The sequence below is a fragment of the Enhydra lutris genome, unplaced genomic scaffold (assembly GCF_002288905.1).
Source record: "Enhydra lutris kenyoni isolate GAN:26980312 unplaced genomic scaffold, ASM228890v2 scaffoldscaffold13, whole genome shotgun sequence".
In the NCBI taxonomy this organism is placed as follows: domain Eukaryota; kingdom Metazoa; phylum Chordata; class Mammalia; order Carnivora; family Mustelidae; genus Enhydra; species Enhydra lutris.
In genome coordinates this window covers 19,322,268-19,343,331 of record NW_019154097.1, presented here as the reverse complement: position 1 = coordinate 19,343,331, position 21,064 = coordinate 19,322,268, and the positions used below count along the sequence as shown (strand labels likewise).

Genomic DNA, 21,064 nt, shown 5'->3' with positions numbered 1-21,064 from the left:
TGGCTCCTTTGAAAAACTAGAAATAAGATTACTGTGTTTTTCTTATTTACTGAGAATAACATACACTTCCTATTTTATTTTTTCTATTAACTACAACTCTAAGCATCTAAAAAGTGTTTCATATAAGCCTACTTCCCCTATATTTTCATTTAAGGATGCAATTTACTATATATGCTAAATACAGAAAAATATTCAAAGAACTGGAAAATTCTACTAAAAAATGTCTAAAGAAAAAAGTTCCAACATAAATGCACAATAAAGTACAGAAAGAAGATGCTACTTTAAAAATACAGTTAAAGGGGCTCCTGGGTGACTCAGTCGGTTGGGTGTCTGACATCATCTTGGGTCATGATCCCAGGGTCCAAGGATCGAGCCCTGCTTCAGGCTCTCTGCTCAGCAGGGAGCCTCCTTCCCTTCCTCTCTCTCTGCCTGCCTCTCTAGCTACTTGTGATCTCTCTCTGTGTCAAATAAATAAATAAAATCTTTCATTTTTTATTATTTTTTAAAAGATTTTATTTATTTGACAGAGAGAGAGATCACAAGTAGGCAGAGAGGCAGGCAGAGAGAGAGAGAGAGGAGGAAGCAAGCTCCCTGGTAAGCAGAGAGCCCGATGTGGGGCTCGATCCCAGGACCCTGGGATCACGACCTGAGCCAAAGGCAGAGGCTTTAACCCACAGAGCCACCCAGGCGCCCCATAAACAAAATCTTTTTTAAAAATACAGTTAAAGGTCAGGGAAAGCATATTTATTCCTACTGAGGCCTAAAATGTGCTTTCCAGAATATAATACCCATCTTTTTTGGGGGGAAGGGGTGTGTGCAAAAAGGATGGTTTTAACTTTGGAAAACAGTGTAGAGATTCCTTAAGAAATTAAAAATAGAGCTTCCCCATGATCCTGCAAATGCACTATTGGGTATTTACCCCAAAGATACAGATGTAGTGAAAAGAAGGGCCATCTGTACCCCAATGTTCATAGCAGCAATGGCCACAGTCACCAAACTGTGGAAAGAACCAAGATGCCCTTCAACGGACGAATGGATAAGGAAGATGTGGTCCATATACACTATGGAGTATTATGCCTCCATCAGAAAGGATGAATACCCAACTTTTGTAGCAACATGGATGGGACTGACTGGAAGAGATTATGCTAAGTGAAATAAGTCAAGCAGAGAGAGTCAATTATCATATGGTTTCACTTATTTGTGGAGCATGAGAAATAACACAGAGGACATGGGGAGATGGAGAAGAGAAGTGAGTTGGGGGAAATTGGAGGGGGAGATGAACCATGAGAGACCATGGACTCTGAGAAACAAACTGAGGGTTTTGGAGGGGAGAAGGGTGGGGGTCTGGGTTAGCTTGGTGGGGGTATTATGGAGGGCACATACTGCATGGAGTACTGGGTGTGGTGCATAAACAATGAATTCTGGAACACTGAAAAGAAATAAAAATAAAGGGGCACCTGGGTGGCTCAGTGGGTTAAAGCCTCTGCTTTTGGCTCGGGTCATGGTCTCAGGGTCCTGGGATCGAGCCCAGCATTGGGCTCTCTGCTCAGCAGGGAGCCTGCTTCCTCCTCTCTCTCTCTGCCTGCCTCTCTGCCTACTTGTGATCTCTCTCTCTGTCAAATAAATAAATAAAATCTTTAGAAGAAAAAAAAAAGAAATAAAAAATTAAAAAATTAAAAAAAAAATTTTTAAAGGGTGGTTTTATTAAACTATGGGGACAGGACCCAAGGGCAGAAAGAGCTGTCAAAATCCATCTATTGTTTAAAAAATATATCTGTAAGTTATATAAATTAGTACAAGCATTGAAAGTGAGCTTACAAAGAAAGAATTCAGACTATATAGTATGTGCTTTTACTTTAAGATAATATATTTCTTAAATTTCAAATGTTATAAGTACTATATAGTCCATGATATAATTTTTGGAAACAGACAAATCTAAAAGATACTTTGTACCTAGCAAATTTAAAAATCATAATAAAAAAAGCTTTTAATTCTATGCCATGAATATATAATATATATTTCATTTATATTCCAATTCAGTAAATATCTATTAAGTACCTGGTATATGCTAAATACTGGGTTATAGACTGAACTGTTTCCTCCCCCTCCCCCAAAAGATACACTTTAGTCCTAAATCCAAGTACCTCAGAATATTACCTATTAGGACTTGTAATTGCAGATGTAATTGTAGTTAAGTTCCTATGAAGTCATAGAGGGGTAGAATGTACCCCTAATCCCTATGACTGGTGTCCTTGTGAGGAGACATCTCCCTGAAGACAGCGAGAAAGCCCTGTGAAACCAAAGACAGAGATTGGAATGGGTCCTGGGATTAAGCCCTGTATCAGGTTGTCTGTTCCACAGAGAGTTGGCTTCTCCCTCTGCCCCTCCCTCACTGCTCATCACAGTCTCCTCTCAAATAAATAAATAAAATATTTAAAAAATTATCTCTAGGGGCACCTGCGTGGCTCAGTGGATTAAAGCCTCTGCCTTCGGCTCAGGATCGGCGCTCTGCTCAGCGGGTAGCCTGCTTCCCCCTCTCTCTCTGCCTGCCTCTCTGCCTTCTTGTGATCTCTGTCAAATGAATAAATAAAATCTTTTAAAAAATAAAAAATAAAAAATTATCTCCATAATAAAGTCAAAAGTCTTTTACACATCCTATAAGACCATTATAATCAGGCCCTTGCCTACGTTTTCAGACATACCCCTGTTCTTCCATTCAGTGATACCAAACAACTTCCATTTCCTCAGTATCTTCTGGGCCTTCATACAGGTCTACTTTTCCTGCTTCTCCCCTGACTTTTATGCATCCTTTTGTTCTCAATTTGCACATCATTAGGTTTTTTAGGTAACTATCCTGGACTCATGCTGGTCGAAGTTAGATACCCCTGCCTTATGTTCCTGTAACACCTTATTCTATCTCTGTTGTAGCACTTGCCATGTTTTATTGAAATTATTTTTTCTCTTTTTTCTTAGAAGATAAGCTCTGTGATGATATAGAATGTGTCTTTGTCACCCTTCTCTTTCTAGGGGTCAGGTCAATGCTTCACAATGTCTAATACATATTTATTGATAGAATGGGTGACAGGTGACATTTTATGTTTGACTCAAGGAATAAGGTAGACCACTTGAAAATCTCTGAAGTCACGTATTTTATATTCTTTCTCAGAAAGCCTAGAATAACTAGAATGACTTTGACAGTCAACGGAATTGGTTTCCACTTGGGAGGAGAAAAAAAAATTCTTTCCTTTTTTTTTTTTTAAAGTAGTCTCCATGCCCAGGGTGAAGACCAATACAGGGCTTTGAGATCACGATCCTGAGATCAAGACCTGAGCTGAGATAAAGAGGCGGATGCTTACCCGACTGAGCCACCCAGGTGCCCCTAAAAAAATTATTTTATAATTATCTTAAGTGATTCTCCAAAGTCAGACAGGACATACTGTTCATAGAAAGGTGTACTTATGCTGGTCCATAGGTTGGGAGGTTTTTATATGTATGAGTATTCATGTTATACCTCAAAATCAGTGATTCCTGAGTTCACTGCCTTATTTTTTTTTTAAAGATTTTATTCATTTATTTGACAGACAGAGATCACAAGTAGGCAGAGAGGCAGGCAGAGAGAGAGAGGAGGAAGCAGGCTCCCTGCCGAGCAGAGAGCCCAATGCGGGGCTCGATCCCAGGACCCTGGGATCATGACCTGAGTGGAAGGCAGAGGCTTTAACTCACTGAGCCACCCAGGCGCCCCAGTTCACTGCCTTATTAAAGAAAATTGAGTAACTCATCACTTCTAATGTATATATTTGCTCTTCTTTTATGATGTTTATCTTGAGAACAAATCTATTATGGCTCCTGAGATAGAAACCTGGGAATTGGCCTAGTCTCTATTTGCCCTCATCCCTCAAAAGCAATTCATACCAATTTTTTTTTCTTTCTTTCTTTCTTTTTCTTTCTTTCTTTCTTTCTTTCTTTCTTTCTTTCTTTCTTTCTTTCTTTTTTAAATTCACACCAATTTGCCTGTTATTTTCTAACAGATCTGCCATCTTCCTTTCTTTTCCATTCCTGATCAGGGCTCAATCCCATGACCTGAGCCGAGGGCAGATGCTTAACCAACTGAGCCATCCGGGTGCCCCTGACTTTACTATAGAGATAATTTAAAAGTATTACATGGCTGTAAGCAAGAAAGTGACCTTAGAATCATCATTCTAATTATAGTTGAAGAAAGCAAGACTAGAGGCAGAAATCCAGTTAGGAGACACACTGTAGCAATTCAGGTAAGATATAATGGTAATCTACCTTTAATAGTAGCAGAGGGATGGAAAGGTGACAGATTTGAAACTCAAGAGGTAAAGATGAAAGATTGGATAAAGAAGGTGGGAGGAAGAAAGAAGTTATAGATTCTGACTTGACCACTGAGAAAAGGTTTGATTTTTGTCATGTTACTGTAAGGTGCTTTTAGGATACCCCAAAGAAGGTATCATTGAATACACAGTTGGATATATAGATCAGTATAAAGAGACTGATAAAAGGAATGATGCACTGTATTTTTAAAAATGATTTTATTTATTTATTTGACACAGAGAGAGAGAGAGAGAGAGAGAGAGAGCGAGAGAGATCACAAATAGGCAGAGGGGCAGGAATAGGGAGAGGGGGAAGCAGGCTTCCTACCAAGCAGAGAGCCCAACATGGGGCTGGATCCCAGGACCCTTAGATCATGACCTGAGCCGAAGGCAGAGGCTTAACCCACTGAGCCACCCAGGCGCCGTGGAATTATGCACTATAAATACAAAACAGCTATCAACATTTCTGCACAACCATAACACAGAAAATAAACACTGAATATACAAAACAACACTAACAATAGCCCTGTGAATGCTGAGCTCAAGGAGTTTGAGCTCATTCAGGAATTTACTCAAATCTGGTAGGGGGTTCCTTGGGGGGATGAAAGGGTGTCTTACCTTGCCAATTCATGGCTAACTTCTTCTATCTCAGCAGTGACATTTTTTCCCCTATGTTTCTATTTCTCTGGCCATTTATATAAGAAATTAAGATGAAAAAGAATTAAATGTATGAACTTAAAGTGTGACTGCATAGACACCATTTGGCAAGTGTCAATGCTCAGGTTGCCTGAGAGATGAAGTACGATTTATAGGAAGATGGCTACAGAAGGAAATCAGGTCACTCAGTTAGAAAGCAGAGTATCAGCAACATTCTCCACTGACTGATATAGATAAAAGCTTCTGAGTCTCCCAGAATGGCTCAACTGCTTTCCTTCAAGCCCCATCTTAATATGCACAGAACAGAAGAAATCCTGCACACAAACTATTCTGGATGTGCCTGAGGGACCACTTTTATATAAGATGGGAGAGTGCAGAGGTTAAGTGCATAGACTCCACTGCCAGACAGACTGAATTTAAATCCTAACTCTGCCATTTGCTATGTGACCTTGGGCAAGTTACCTTTTACCTCTTTGTACCTTAGTTTCCTAATCTGTATAATTATGAAAAAATATAACCCCAACCTCATAGTGCCATTGTAAGGAATAAACTAATTCATACTGTAAAATGCTTAGAACAATCACTTGATAATATTTCACCTGAAATTAGAGGCTTTTCCCCCTTTCGATGGTCTACAATGTAACTATAGAGAGCATACAATTGGGCACAGTATACCTGTGGAAGAACGAGACCCAGAGAACATCCAACATGCTATGGTATTCTCAGTCAAGAATAAGCCCCCCAGAGGCACCTGGGTGGTTGAGTGGGTTAAGTCTCTGCCTTAGGCTCAGGTCATGCTCTCAGGGTCCTGGGATCGAGCCCCACATCAGGCTCTCTGCTCGGTGGGAAGCCTGCTTCCTCCTTTCTCTCTGCCTGCTTCTCTGACTACTTGTGATCTCGGTCTATCAAAAACAAATAAAATCTTAAAAAAAAAAAAAAAAAGAATAAGGTCCCCATTTAACTTTCTCAGATTCCTTAGACTAAGATGGATTCATCAAAGTGCACACTAAATTTAGAGCAGCAGTACAGAACAAGGCCTAGCTACCCAGACATCCCTGGGAATCATGCAAACAGGCCTGAGACCTACTGTAGTATCTATTACTCTGCAGCCACCTGAAAACTTTGGTCCCAGAGTTTCTTTTAATAGAAATCATATGGCCTTTTCAGTGGCATCCTTTCATTCACAAATATTGAATGACATTAGGCTATTAAGCACTAGAATACTGTCATGAATAAGGAAGTCATGATCTGTGCCTATATGGAACTCAAGGACTCAGGGTGGGATGGGACAATTAGCTATACAAGAAATAATTTTGTTGCAATTTTGACAAAAATTCTGCAAAGACAATCTACTTTAACTAGTTTATGCTAAGAAAGCATAAAACTAGAAAGATTTATTCTATTTGGGGAAATCAGAAAAAGCTCCTCTGAGAAAGTAGTATTTAAACCAAGAGCTGAAGGATCAGTAGGAATTCACAAAGAAAGTGGGAAAGGGCAGAAGGAGAGAAGAAATTTCCAAGTAATTCAAGTACAAGCAAAGAAACTCAGAAAACTTCTGGAATTCCAAGATATACCCACTCTTAGCAACTATTCTGAAACATTCTAGCATTCCACACAGAGGTCAGCATAATAGACCCAACTCCCCAAAGTACTTCTTGCCCTATCCATTCCACCACAGTAGAACGTAAGTTCATTTACACCTTCCTAACAAATGGTGTTCACCATCTCTTTCAGAAACTGATCCAGTAGAAATTTTAACTTGAAATACACATTTATATCATGCAAGCTAATTTTGCATTTGCCATAAAAACAAATTCATTATTAAAAATAATTTTTAGGGGGCAACCTGAGTGGGTCAGTCAGTTGAGCATCTGCCTTCAACTCAGGTCATGATCCCGTGGTCCTGGAATGGAGCCTCACACTAGGCTCCCTGCTCAGTGGGAATCTGCTTCTCCCACTGCCCCTCCCTCTGGCTCATGTTCTCTCACTCTCAAAATAAATAAAATCATAAATAAATAAATAAATAAAAATTATTTTTAGGAGTGCCTGGCTGGCTCAATCGGTTGAGCCACCAACACTTGATTTCAGCTCAGGTCATGACCTCAGGGTTGTGGGATGGAGCTCCATGTCAGAATCCACATCCAGACTGCTTGGGATTCTTTCTCTCCCTCTCCATCTACCCCTGCCCCCACCTTAAAAAAACAAGTCTTAACAAAATTCCTACTGTCAAGGAAAACAAACACCTTAAACTTAGTCAATATTTTTTTAATTTAAAATCAATTTCATGAACATATAGTGTACTATATCAGTTTCAGAGGTAGAATTAGTGATGTATCAGCTGCATATAACACCCAGTGCTCATTGCTTCAAGTGCCCTCCTTAATGCCCATCATCCAGTTACTCCATCCTCCCACCCACCTCCCCTCCACCCACTCTCAGTTTATTTCCTATAATCAAGAGTCTCTTATGGTTTGCCTCCCTTATTGATTTCAATCTTAGTCAATAATTTGATATTATGTAAAAAATGCTTTCAAAAATATTAATGCATCTAGGGGAGAACCTGGGTGGCTCAGTCAGTTAAGCGTCTGCCTTCAGCTCAGGTCATGATCCTGGGATCCTGGGATTGAGCCCCACATAAGGCTCCTTAACCAGCAGGGAGTCTGCTTCTCCCGCCCCATCTGCCCCCCTCACCCCACTCATGCTCTCTCTCAAATACATAAAATAAAATCTTTAAAAAATACATTAATGTATCTAAAATAACCATAAATACCTCAGAATTCTTTTTTTTTTTAAAGATTTTATTTATTTATTTGACAGAGATCACAAGTAGACAGAGAGGCAGGCAGAGAGAGAGAGGGAAGCAGGCTCCCCGCTGAGCAGAGAGCCCGATGCGGGACTCGATCCCAGGACCCTGAGATCATGACCTGAGCCGAAGGCAGCGGCTTAACCCACTGAGCCACCCAGGCGCCCAATACCTCAGAATTCTTAATGACTCCCCAATTATTCATATTTTTAATTTCTACAGTTTACACTGAGCATAAGTTTGTACTAAATACTATTAGAAAAGGATTAAAATTAATTAATGGCATTCCATTCACACAAATTATTCCATTTGTAATTATCAAATTACATTTTAAAGTTGTTTTCCCATCAGTGAGCATGATTCGACACAATGGTTCATGCTTTTTACAGCCCACTCAAAGAAGTATTATAAATGGAAAAACTGAAAATTCTATCTCAAAGTGGGTGATGTTAACATTTTTAGCTACCTTTAAATTTACATACCCTTATTCTCCTGATAGAATTTTCTAAGACTTGAGTAGCAGTGTCTTAGAGTGAAGTCTGTCCTAGATGCTGGAAATACAGCCCCATCTCAGTATATGAACTAAAGGCAGGCTGATCCCAGATTTCAGTAAACAATGTGAAAATATACATGCCACTCCACTCTCCACTGGAACTGCTCTAATCAAGATCACCAATAACCTCCACATCAAGAATTTCAAAGAATTTCAAATTCCTTAATTTCTCTTCTCTCAGCTTCTCAGCAGCTCAAACAGCTGTTCTCTGCCTTACCTAAAATCCTCTCTTTCCTTGGGTTCCAATACACTCTGCCATTTCTCAGTTTCCTTCGCTGGGGCTCATCATCCTCTTTTTGAACTTTAAAACTACAGTTTATGAGAGGCACCTGGGTGGCTCAGCTGGTTAAGTGTCCAGCTCTTGGTTTTGGTTCAGCTCATGACCTTGAGGTCCTGGGATCAAGTACTGTGTTGGGGCTCCCATTCAGTGCACAGTCTGCTTATCCCTCTCCCTCTGCTTCTCCCCCAACCAGCTCACTCTCTCTCTCATACATACATACACACATACATACATACATAAACAAAATCTTAAAAAAAACAAACTAGAATTTACAGTAGTCCTGGCAGTCTTCTCAAATTATTGTCTCAAAAAACAAAACAAAACAAAAAAAAAAACAAGAAAAAAAAAATCAAATTACTGCCTCACTACACGATGCTTTGTTTTCATCTACCCCTATGAATCTTAACAGATACATACCCTGACAATTTATATCTAAATTAATATTTCAATAAATGGCATTACTACCTCCTCAGCTGCTAAAGTCCAAATCATCTTTGGCTCCAAAGTGCCCTTTACATTTTTATGCAGAGGAATCTGCAGGACGGGTTCAATTCTTTTTTTTTTTTTTTTAAGATTTTATTTATTTATTTGACAGAGAGAGAGAGATCACAAGTAGGCAGAGAGGCAGGCAGAGAGAGAGAGGGGGAAGCAGACTCCCCGCTGAGCAGAGAGCCCGATGCGGGGCTCCATCCCAGGACCCTGAGATCATGACCTGAGCTGAAGGCAGAGGCTTAACCCACTGAGCCACCCAGGCCCCCCAGGACAGATTCAATTCTAAGAATTCTTCTCTTGTCACTGGTTTCCAAAATAACTAGGTTTTACAAAACTTCTTGTTTATATTATCACTATTCTTCTAAAGCTTGTAGAAAAAATATGAAACATTCAGATAGAGATGTACTTTCTCTATGCATAGTGGATAAGCCTTAAATTAACATTTTAAATGTTTTAATAAGTTTATAAACATGGATAATAATTATTTATTCTTATATGTGGATACATTTCTAAAATATATAAAGTAATTTTTTTATCCTTACTGGTTCTCAGTTAAAGGGAAGACAGGTCTTTCTTATTATTGTGAAACATTTGCTCACGGGAATGAAATTTTGAAGCTACTATGTGTATATCATATTAATAGTCCTCCACTTAGACTCTCATTTTTAGGAATAAGCATGGCTGAGTACTAAAATTAGTATCATTGTTTCAGATGAGATGATGAGTCAGTGACATGGGGTAGGAATGTGAATAACCTAGTTTTGCTCATAAAGAAATATTTTAGAAGTTCTGAACAGACATCAAAGTGGCTTAGATTTCAGGGCACTGGTAATAGGACTAAACCATCCAATCTGGAGCCAGGGCGTTTGTTTTATTTTTTTTTTAATTTTTTTATTTTTTTAAGATTTTATTTATTTATTTGACAGAGAGATCACAAGCAGGCAGAGAGGCAGGCAGAGAGAGAGGAGGAAGCAGGCTCCCCTAGAGAGCAGAGAGCCCGATGCGGGGCTCGATCCCAGGACTCTGAGATCATGACCTGAGCCGAAGGCAGCGGCTTAACCCACTGAGCCACCCAGGCGCCCCAGGGCGTTTGTTTTAGAAAACATACAAGAGGGAGGGAATGAGACCATTTCCCTGAATAATGCAAAGGAATTTAAAAATTGATATGGTTTTAGTTGATCATAGTCCCTTTGCAAAGGCACAAAAATGTCCTTTCCCATATGTTTCTAGAGTTTATATTCTGATTTTATATAGAGTTTATATTGATTGATCATATATATATGATTTTATATAGAGTTTATATTCTGGTTTATTGATCTATTTATCTGTTTTATAATTAATACTGCATCATTTAAAATCCCTATAGCTGAATACAGTTTTACATTTAGGAAGGCAAATCCCTTCTCGTTATCTCTACTTTTCAAAATTGTTTTCTAATTCCTAACTATTATGGGTAAAGCTTCTGGTGTTTAATTATGATTATCAGTTATTTGTTCCTAATAAATCTCCTTAACTATGTTAAAAATATTGTCCAGTTTCTTAATTGTAAAGAATGTTGAATTTTATCAAGTATTTAGTCAAATATACATTTTATCTTCTTTTTTCTTTTTCACTTTAGAAGTTACACTTGCAGGGGCACCTGGGTGGCTCAGGTCGTGATCCCAAAGTCCTGGGATCAAGCCCTACAGGGCTGTGCAAGGCAGGCTCCCTGCTCAGTGGGGAGTCTGCTTCTCCCTCTTCCTCTGCCCCTCCCCCACTCCTCCTCTCTCTCAAATAAATAAATAAAATCTTAAAAAAAAAAAAAAAGTTACACCTGCAGATTTCTCAGTGTTGACCCACCTTGCATTCCTACTGCTACTTCTCAATTTTTGTCACTGGCTCTTCTGATCTTCAAAATTGACACTTTTCTCATGGTACCATCTCACTAGATGATATTTTCACCCATGTCTGTGCATCTAGTTAGCAGAAAAATACTCCCTAATGTTTCCCTAATTAATATCTCTTTAAGTGGCATTACCATTCTCCCAACTGAAGCCCAAATTCCAGAATTAGATCTCTAAATTTTTTTTAGGATTTGGGGATCTTTATACAAATACACTGCTCAGGGGCTAAGCAGTTATCTGCCAGGCATCTTCTTACCCCATAATCCTGTATAAGCACTAACTGCAGACTGCTGGCGGGCAGAAACCTTGGCTAGCATTGTGATTTCAGCACCCTCAACAAAACCTGACAAGGGCAAGGTGTTCATAAATATTAAACAAAAATCAAATGATTATATACTAAATGAACAACTCAACTGAGTTCTCATGAATTCTCTGATTTGAAATATGCTACTCACCTGCTCTGCCACCTGTCAGCTCAACTCTAGCATTGTGTGTCTCCCCTGCCCCCCCTACTTCCTGACCAACCAGTGACAACAGATACAACTCTGTCCACTCACATCCACGGCTGCATGAAGCACGACAGCAATTCAGAGAAGGGGAATGGGCCAACAATCTAAGCGGAATATCCACTGGCTAAAATTCCTTTAGTAAGGATACATCATCTTTAATTAAAATTATACATTATTGAAAACTGACCCACAGGGGTGCCTGGCTGCTCTCAGTCCCTACAGCATGCAATTCTTGAGTTCAAGGTTGTGAGTTTGAGCCCCATTTTGGCTACAGAGATTACTTAAAAATAAAATCAGAAGGGAAGGGGAAAAGGCAGGGGAAGGGGAGGCAACTGACCCAGAAAGCCTGCTACAATCTTTTGCCTTGCTCACAAAAGAAGTTTAAGTGAACGAGACTGTATTAATAACATGCAAATCACAACAAAATCAGAGAGAAAAGGTCTATGAACTCGGTAAGAGAATGTAAGTGTGTATACATTAGGTAGTAAACGTTCCAGACCTATGGCCTGCTCCACTCCAAGGAGCTTAGCCAGAAGCTACTCGGCTTTGAAGACAGCAGACATTGCCCTCAGTGCAGAGGGTGCTTAAGAAAGGCTGACACAGCTGGGTCTCCCTGTGAAGTACAAAGGCAGAAACCAACAGCAATCTGGGTCTTCTCAAGGGAGATCTGAGATGTCACAGACTATTCCAAACTATACTTGGCTCTCCAGGGGTCCCTATGAAGGAAGAGGATGAACACCATGATCACCTACTCACCGTGGTACATCTCAGACTCATTTGTTCCTTAACTCTCTTACTTGCTCAGCCTCTACTCATGGGATCTCAGGACTATCCACGGTGACCAAAACTATAAATGAGTTCACTCACCCTTAATGACATATTCCTTCAAAATGCTGCCTGGAGATGAGCTCTAAGGTAGATGCTCCGTACCAGGAAGATGGTACCAGCAACTACAACTACCACCTCCCAACCAAGCCTTGCTGCCCCAATATTTAGGAGAATATTTTGTTAATTTATGGAGAAACTCATCCACTAATTTGGGGGCCATAGAAAGTACAGAGATGACATTTCTTTGGCGTGTATTAGATGCTGAGCACTAATTAGCTTTCTGGATAATCTGATCTCTTCTTCCCTTCTTGCAGATTTTTTTTTTCCGGTTCTTCTTAAGTTCTCTCTTTTTGAGGGTCCCCACAGATTTTAATATAGTTGGTATTTCATTTGGCTTTAAGAGATGAGCATGGGTGGCTCAGCTGATGTAGTGTCTGACTCCTGCTCAGCTCATGATCTCAGAGTCGGGGGATCGGGCCCTGTGTAGGGCTCTGCACTGGACTTGGAGCCTGCTTGGGATTCTCTCATTCCCTCTCCCTCTGTCCCGCCCCACCCTCTCAAAAAAAAAAAAAAAAAAAAAAAAAAAAGAGAGAGAGAGAGAGAGAGAGAAGAGTAGAACCTTTGGCTCAGCTGACTGAGAGTCAACAAGTAACAAGAAAATCACTGCAAGAGCGGCTCCTAAATCAGGATGTGCACTGAAATCACCCAGGTTTCCTATTAGAAAATGTAGAGCCTATTTCTCAGCTCAACTGAAGAGATTCTAATTCACTGACAAAGAGGTTGGCCTCGGGCATCTGCCTATATCTAGTATTTGGTGACTGTCTTCCAGCTAATATGAGAAACTCCATTTGAGAACCATGGTTCTATATGATTTTTAGTAATTACTGTAATTAATAAGTCTTTCCTTTAAGACATTTTGTTTAGTTTCACTCCACTTATTCACTAATATAGGTGCTACAATGAACATCTTTCCATATTAACCTTTTAATATACCTCTATGCCTAGACAGAGTCAAAAGGAGAGACTTTAGGGGTCCTGGGTGGCTCAGTTGTTAAGCATCTGCCTTTGGCTCAGGTCATGATCCTGGGGTCCTGGGATCAAACCCCACATGGGGCTCCCATTCAGCAGGAGGCCTGCTTCTCCCTTTCCTACTCCCCCTACTTGTGTTCCCTCTCTCTTGCTGCATCTCTGTCAAATAAATAAATAAAATCTTAAAAGAAAAAAAAAAGCAGAGACTTTAGTTCTTATGAAAAGTTCTTGTGGTAAGGTCTACCACAGACAGCTCCCAACTGCAGTACATCATAGTGTCTATTTCCTTTCTTCTCTGACTCAGTATGATAGCATTTTTTTTTTTTTAAGATTTTATTTATTTGACACAAATAGAGAGAGACAGCGAGAGGGGGAATACAAACTGGGGGAGTGGGAGAGTGAGAAGCAGGCTTCCAGCTGATCAGGGAGACCAATGCGAGGCTCAATCCTATGACCCTGGGATCATGACCTGAGCAGAAGGCAGACGTTTAACAACTGAGCCAGTCAGGCGCCCTTATAGCATTTTTTTTTAAAAACTTTGATAATTTTAGAGGTAAAATGACATCTCATTGCATATTTACTTTATAACTATAAAATACTTTTTTTTATTCAATAAATAGTCATTGAACACTTATCAGGCCTTGAGAACAATGTGGGTAAAACCACATTGAAACAACATGATTCTTTCTCTCACTTATGTAGAAAGTGTCATTAATTCAATAACCAAACAAATAAACCTAGTAAATGGTACTTTTTATCATCACTGTAGTAAGTGGTGCCACTAGATCTTACAAAGTAGAGACTGGATCTATTCAGAAATGTCAGAGGAAACCCCCCTGAGAAATGAAGTTAAGCATAAAGATAATAATAACACCCACTAATAGCACTTACTAGTGTCAGGCTTTACTCTAAGCACATCAAGTATATCAATGCATTGACCTTTATGAGGAAATACTATTATTATCTCCACTTTAGAGATGAGAAAACTGAGTCAGACAGTTTAGGAAACTTGTCCAATATTACATTCCTAGTAAGTCAAGGAGTCAGGATTCAAATCAGGATAGTCCACTCGAGTCAATGCTAGTAAGCACAATGTTACACACTTCTTTTTTTTTTTTTTTTTTTTAAGATTTTATTTATTTATTTGACAGAGAGAGATCACAAGCAGGCAGAGAGGCAGGCAGAGAGAGAGGAGGAAGCAGGCTCCCTGCTGAGCAGAGAGCCCGATGCGGGGCTCGATCCCAGGACCCTGAGATCATGACCTGAGCCGAAGGCAGCGGCTTAACCCACTGAGCCACCCAGGCGCCCACGTTACACACTTCTTAAGTGATGTTCCTAAATCCCGTACCCACACGAGGCTCAGTGTGCTCCCCTCCCCTTGCCTCATCAGAAAGGGATAATGTGCTGGTCCAAAGGGAAGGTATGCAAGCTCTATGCTTACGTGAAGTTCCCAAGAGTTACCGAAGAGTTTACTAAAGATGTATAGCTCCTCCCTGGCTTTCAGAGCTGCAACCATTGCTCCACACCCACCATCCCCACAACCCCAGTACCTGACCAAGGTGCTGGAGAAGTCAAGGGGAGGATTTTCATTGTTTTCAAATTAGTAATCCCAAACTCACCCATGTTTATGATTTCTTGGTAATCATCTCTGTATTGTATCATATTTGAACATTAAACACTACTGTTTCATGAGGCTGCGGGGCAGAAATCCACTGATTACTGATTTTTAAGCCTTTCAGGCTAAGAATGATTGATTGCCTCTTGTAATGACTCTGCCTGACAGAACTCTGGTTGCCATAGACAACCACTCTATTTTTGTGTTTGCCATGTACAGTAAGCATGTAAACACTAAAGATGGATTACTCTGAATACAGTGTAAGTGGACTAGGCATTAGAAACAAAGGAACTGTAAAGGCTTAAAACCAAAGACCCTTAATCCTCTGTCAGTTTGCCAAACTTTTTGAAAGTTTGAAGTGTGACAACTTAACGAAGCACGTTCCAGGGATTTCTGTGAGGAATGTTCAGTCACTTCAGGCCCTGAATGAGTGAACGAACTAAATTAAATTCTCTAACAGATCATTGAACACTCACTACTCCCACAAATAAAGTACAGGAGTCCTCACCATCTAGATGCTCATTAACCATAACCGTATAATCATGAGATTGTGAACAGTAAAAGCTGTCATGCACAAAAATATTCACCAATGAGCTGACCAGTTTCCACTCAAACTCCCCCCTCAAATCCTAGCATCTATTTCTGGGAACCTGTTTACATCATTCACCTGACCACATAACATGAGGATAAATATAAACTGAAACTACAAAGTTTTCCAAAAAAGTAGGACTTGAACAAGTTGCTGAAAAATGCTAGAGAACCACTATAATCAAAGTAGATCCATATTAACAGATTAATGTCTGCCAGACTTACAGCAGTTAGGAAATGGAGAGAATTCTCAAAGATGACACAGTAAATACTTTAAAAAGAATGGATTAAATCTCCAAGAACTAAGAGAGTCCCTTAGGAAAACTGAAAAAGCCAAAGAGTGTTTCTGCAAAAACATCACTCTTTCTGACTAGTTTGAATGAAATGAACCTGGTGAAGGGTGCTGCATTATGCTCTGATATGATTTCATCAGAAAATCTACGCTCGCCAAACAAACCCTCAAGCCTCTTCTTGTTCATTCTAAGGATTAGCACAGTGCTTCAAATACACAAACATTGTTAAATATAAGATTTTTTTTAAAGCCCTATCAAAAATTTTCAATTTATGTTTTCAAGATGGAGCCTGTGCAGGATCAGTATTGAAAAAGAATAAAATTCTGGGACTCCTGGGTGGCTCAGTTGGTTAGGCATCTGACTTCAGCTCGGGTTGTGATTCCAGGGTCCTGGGATCCAGTCCCACATTGGCTCTTTGCCAGCCTGCTTCTCCCACTGCCTGCCAGTTCCCCTGCTTGTGCTCTCTGTCAAATAAATAAATAAAATCTTTAAAAAAAAAAAAAGAAAGAAAGAAAAGCAGAAAAAAAAAATAGTAAAGCAGAAATATGTAATTTCCTTAACAAACAAAAAGCTCACATAGTAAAAGATTAATTCAGCACGTTAGGGTTGCTTAAACCCTGAACATTCAAAGAAATGAAAATTCCCCCTTGACCAGCTCCTGAGACAGAACCTCTAAATTCATAGACTATCTTGCCTGTTAAGAGTATTTTTGTATGCCCAAGGCTTTGAGCCACACTGTATCAGTTTGGTATCTTGGGGGTTGGAGATCTCACAGACTGCAATGCTTCTGTGACTGACTCTCAATAAAAACCCTAACTACCAAGGCTCAGTTGAGTTTCCCCGTTGGCATTACTTTACATGTTCTGTCACATACATGGCTCAAAGAATTAAGTATGTCTTTATGTGACTTCACTGGGACAATCTTATACGTGGTTTCTCCTGGATTTGACCCACCTGCCTTTTCCCCTTGCTAGTGTTAATTTATATTCTTTCATTGTAACAAACTGTAACTGTGTAACAGCTTTCTGAGTTCTGTCAGTGCTTCTAGCAAATCATTATGCCTAGGATGGTCTTGGGAACTCCCAACAAAGAGTACCTATCAAGTGCCCTCACTAGCTACTATAAAATTTTTGTCCCTACTTGAAGTGGGTTCACTTTAAATGCCTTTTAATAGTCAGTTATACTCAGCTAGCAAGGAACTCCCTTATGTAGCCTCATCAAAGAACCTTAGTAGATGGGTAAACCAAGAGTTCAGACTTGTTGGAATGGTTTTTCTCAGCCAAAGTGTCCTGCCATGGGTGTCTACTGATAAACTCAGATTTGTTATTAGTTACAAAGCACTGGAGAGTTTTAACAGTTCACCTGTTTTACATTTGCATTAATGTGTATTTATGGTTTTGCCTACAATTAACAACACTCCATCGAAGGCTAATAACGGGAATAATAAAGAGAAGATGTCCCAATTTCTCAGCATGGCTTTTGAGGCCTCTTGATCTGGATCCTTCAGTGGCACTGAAGCTTATTTCTCAAGTCTAATTCCTTCCCATTCAAAAGCTGAGCTCCGGTCATATTAACAAACTCATTCTAGTTCCCCACAGTATGGTACCTCAGCTCCAAATGGTGAAGATAAGTAAAAAATACTGTCTTTTTTTCTGGACTAATGAAACACCTTTCTATTCAGTCCTTACAACTTGATTTAGTGGTTTCTCATCCTTCAGCATTTGGAGCTGGATAAATTTTTGTTTGGGGGAACTGTTCTGTGCATAGGACATTTTGCAGTATCCACCTCCATTTGAGAACCTCTGATTTAGCCATTTCCTCAACAATGTCCCCAAAACTCGCCTAGGTGCCAGTCCATTTGCTCCCCTGGGATCGTATGTTACCCTACATAAATGACCACCTCCACTAGAGTGTTAACTCCTTCGGGATAAGGCTTATAACTTTACTGATCATTATAGTCTCAGCTCCTAGCCCAGTGCCTGACACATAATGAGGTCTCAATAAAGTCTTGTGGACTAAATGGACAGGATCAGGATATAAAGTGTAATATGGGAGTTATAGAGAGAAAACAATGTTGAGGAAAGACAAGAAGGTGGCAAGCTCAGGGTGTAAAGAAAAATAGCAAATATTTTCATTTGCTTCAGAATAGAGTGGGTTAAAGAAAGTAGGGGCACCTTGGTGGCTCAGTGAGTTAAGCCTCTGCCTTGGGCTCAGTGGGTTAAGCCTCTGCCTTGGGCTCAGGTCATGATCTCAGGGTCCTGGGATCAAACCCCGCATCAGGCTCTCTGCTTAGCAGAGAGCCTGGTTCCTCCTCTCCATCTGCCTGCCTCTCTGCCTGCTTGTGATCTCTCTCTCTCTCTGTCAAATAAATAAATAAAATCTTTTTTAAAAAAGAAACAAACAAACAAACAAAAAAACAAACAGAAGGGCACCTGAGTGGCTCAGTCAGTTAAGCATCTGCCTTTGGCTCAGGTTATGATCCCAGGGTCCTGGGATTGAGCCCCACATTGGGCTCCTTGCTCAGAGCTGAGCCTGCTTCTTCCTCTCCCTCTGCCTGCCACTCCCCCTGCTTGTGCTCGCTCTCTCTATGTCAAATAAATAAATAAAACCTTAAAAAGAAAGAAAGTAACAGGGTATGAGATAAGAAAAAGAGGTTGGAATAGCATAGAGGGCTATGAAAGCCAAGCTAAAGACCCTGAACTTTACTGGGAATAAGAAATCAAGGGATTGAAGCAGATGGTATTTGTTACAGTCCCTTCTACATATGCCATTCATGAGTTTACATGTTATCAAGCATGAGCAAAAAAGAGACAGCACATCCTCTGGTGTGTCTTTGGTCAACCGCTATTCTGTACAGCAGTACTCTGCATGTTGAAAGCCAACGTGTGGAAATGTGTAAGTTGTAGAATTTGGCATGCACTTAAGGAAATTAATCATTTCCACAGCCTTTACTCTCTAGGATGGTGGAGTAGATTACAAATGTCCAACTTTTAGTGCACTGAAAAGGGATTCAACAGCTGTGAGCTGCAAGTCCCTTGACCAAGCTTGATTCATTTACTTATTTATTCAACACCAATAACTGAACCTCTATTCTCTTCCAAGTACTGTGCTTGTGCCAGAGATGCAGTATTATATAAGAAAGATGTAGTCTCTATTCCCACTGAGTTTAAAGTCTGGCTAGAAATGCTTACAATTAAGCAATTATATAACACTGGTGTGAGCTATAGTGAGGAAATAATTAGAACTTAAGGTTCTTCCATCTGTAAAGGGGTTAAATAGTGATCTCTCAGGACCCTCTCAGATCTGACATTTACTTCAAGTCTAACGGTATAGAAAATTTTTTAAGACTTTTCAAGTTGCTAAACATTTTCCTCCATTTTATAGTAAAGAAGGTCACAGATAAGAAAAGGGGTCAGAAATGAATCTAATATACTATGGAACTGAGGGAAGGAGGATTTTAGTGCACAAAGATTAGGTACATAGACAAAAAGGACAGCAGAGACAGAGATAAGGGTTCACACCTTCTTGAACTAGTTAATGGGCAAAATAGCAATGCAAACATCACAGGGAAATTGTAAATATTGTAGGAAAATCCATGTTCCAATGACTTAATATTTCAGGTGAATTCTCTTGCAAATATTACGATAATCATCCATAAGGAGGTATTTTTATAATCAACATTTCATATCTTTATTCATTTAAAAATATAAAGATTAAGCATCTTCTGTATACAATAAATTGTGCCAGATGCTATAGCACAGCAAATATATATCAGACATGGGTACTGACCTTAAGAAGCTCATGGCTTGGTGGTTAATGAAGGAGTTAAGCATTTTACAGAATTCTTTGTACAAACACCAGACAATATCACATGCAAAACATTATATATATTCACAAGATCTGGCTCACTCAGCATCTATTTATTTACATTTAATGGTTAACTATTTACTCAGATATGTATGTGAAATAGACAGTTATTTCTGTATATCCATGGAATATTAAGAGATTTTAATAATACTGTCTTTCCAGGGGCTCCTGGGTGGCTCAGTCAGTTAAGCACCTGCCTTTGGCTCAGGTCATGGTCTCAGGGTCCTGGGATCAAGCCTCACATTGGGCTCCCAGCTCAGCAAGGGGAGTCTGCTTCTCCCACTCCCTCTCCCCCTGCTCATGCTCTCTCTCACTGTCTCTCTCAAATAAATAAATAAAATCTACACAAAAATTAATAATACTGTTTTTCCAAAAGCTGTGCCTATAACATGGCCTTATTTATTTATTATTTATTTATTTTTAAACATAAATGGGTTGAGAAGTTTGGGTTGTTGCTGGCAGGAAGCCTCTGGATGAGCACCGTTCAAGCCATCCAGAGTTTCAATCTACTCAGGGTGAACACAGGCCATGAAGAATGCCTGATTTATGAAATCCAGAGTAGCAAACAGTCTGAAGCCTCAGCATTCCTTTCTGAACTACCAAAACACAAAGATGAGGTAAGAAACTCATGAAGCCAGGCATGTTGATTCCCAGAGTCTCTCTGTTTTGAGTTTAAGCTCTCTCATCTTGCAGATGGTAATTAAACTCTTCAGCCCCCAAATACTACAAATTCAACAAAAGAAAATAGTAAACTCCAGAATATCATTAGCTCCAGGTTTGAAAATACATTAAATTATCCTATAGCAAAAGAAAGAGATGTGCCTCTTCCAGGTACAACCTAAATGTGTTTAAAATCTAATGATATTAGTGGCACCCACTCATTAAGGTCACCGTGAATGTTAAAGGAGAAGGTAAAGTACCTAATGTAGTATCTGGCACTTCACTACAGAAAAAGGAAAAAAAAAAAAAAAGATCTAGATCCCTAAGTGGCCTGCAAACTCATTCTGAAATGACCCATTCCAACTTTTCCAGTCCATATCTAAACTGAAGTCTGTTAATAAAAATATCAGGATGGCAGTCCTTTTAATTATATTCATAATTATTTTGTATTTTGTTGCTAAAACTTTCATTTTTAACCACTATATGTCTCAAAGCAGAGCAGATACGCTGTTTAATACCCACGAGGTATTTAATACACTATAACTGATAATCCTTTCATCAAAAAAGATGTTAAAAAAAGAGTACATGTGTCCCAAAAAGCACAAGAATGTAACTCGCAGTCTTATTCCTAATAGTCCAAAACTAGAAACAGCCCCAAATCTGAATGTGTTAA

At 39.6% G+C, this 21,064-nt stretch overlaps 1 protein-coding gene across 3 annotated transcripts in view; it reads right to left on the bottom strand.

The window, feature by feature from the left end:
- LOC111146179 (KIAA1958 ortholog) overlaps positions 1 to 21,064 on the bottom strand; it is a 161,321-nt gene that overhangs the window by 80,971 nt on the left and 59,286 nt on the right. Inside the window, exon 1 of one of the 3 annotated variants that reach the window (XM_022501611.1) lies at positions 2,158 to 2,211. The exons of the other annotated variants lie outside the window; for them this stretch is intronic. The gene's annotated coding sequence lies outside the window, so the exon portion shown is untranslated. Of the gene's footprint in view, positions 1 to 2,157; positions 2,212 to 21,064 lie in introns of those variants that run through there. 3 annotated transcript variants of the gene reach the window in all.